This window comes from Schistocerca piceifrons, chromosome 1 (assembly GCF_021461385.2).
Source record: "Schistocerca piceifrons isolate TAMUIC-IGC-003096 chromosome 1, iqSchPice1.1, whole genome shotgun sequence".
NCBI classification, from domain to species: domain Eukaryota; kingdom Metazoa; phylum Arthropoda; class Insecta; order Orthoptera; family Acrididae; genus Schistocerca; species Schistocerca piceifrons.
This window is the reverse complement of record NC_060138.1, coordinates 465,161,171-465,162,293: the sequence shown is the minus strand read 5'-3', so window position 1 is coordinate 465,162,293 and position 1,123 is coordinate 465,161,171. Positions and strand designations below refer to the sequence as shown.

Below are 1,123 nucleotides of genomic sequence, written 5' to 3'. Positions count from 1 at the left end.
AAGTTTGCAGTGGATCGGTAGGATCCTTCTGGTTGCAGCTGTTTTCATGACAATCAGTGTACACTGCAAGTACTTAAACTTTAAAAATTATTAAGATTATACCTCAGTCAGCAGCTAGTATACACGGTGAGTCACGGAGGCCGTAACGTACCTCTCATTTCGTGAACGATTCCAGCTCTAGAAACAAGGTTTTCGGCAATAACACTACGCTAAGGGGCATGTACTTTGCTATATCATAAATGATAATTAAATGGACACCCTAACTACAAACAGGCGTTCATATACTTCATTGGGGACATGTTGAAAATGTGTGCCGCGACCGGGACTCGAACCCGGGATCTCCTGCTTATATGGCAGACGCTCTATCCATCTGAGCCACCGAGGGCACAGAGGATAATGCGCCTGCAGGAATTTATACCTTGCACGCTCCCCGTGAGACCGACATTCCCAACACGTCCGCACCACTACATTCGTAGTGCGCCTAATAGATGCTTGCCCATCATACCCATTACTCGTGGCAGATTAATATACCAAGTCCCGTACGAGTTCGGGCATAGCGTGTGCGTTCGCACAAAAAGGTCAATGGCTGGGAAGCCATATTTTAACTATATATGGCGGTAATATCTCTTCCCGAAAGAACAGCTGCCGTTGATGACCACGCAGCTTTGCTAGAAATGAAATGATAATTAAATGGACACCCTAGCTGCAAACAGACGTTGATACACTTCATTGGGGACATGTTGAAAATGTGTGCCCCGACCGTCACTCGAACCCGGTCATTGACCTTCTTGTGCGAACGCACACGCTGTGCCCGAACTCGTACAGGACTTGGTAGATTAATCTGCCACGAGTAATGAGTACGATGGGCAGACATCTATTAGGCGCACTACGAACGTAGTGGTGTGGACATGTTGGGAATGTGGGCCTCACGGGGAGCGTGCAAAGGATAAGTCCCTGCAGGCGCACTATCCTATGTGCCCTCGGTGGATAGAGCGTCTGCCATAGAAGCAGGAGATCCCGGGTTCAAGTCCCGGTCTGGGCATACATTTTCAACATGTCCCCAATGAAGTATATCACAGCCTGTTTGCAGCTAGGGTGTCCATTTAATTATCGTTTCATTTCT

At 47.7% G+C, this 1,123-nt stretch overlaps 1 non-coding gene across 1 annotated transcript; it reads right to left on the bottom strand.

The window, feature by feature from the left end:
* Positions 1–311: 311 nt before the first annotated feature.
* Trnai-uau lies at positions 312–386 on the bottom strand. The gene has a single exon. It is a non-coding gene; the product is annotated as a tRNA-Ile (tRNA).
* Positions 387–1,123: the final 737 nt, after the last annotated feature.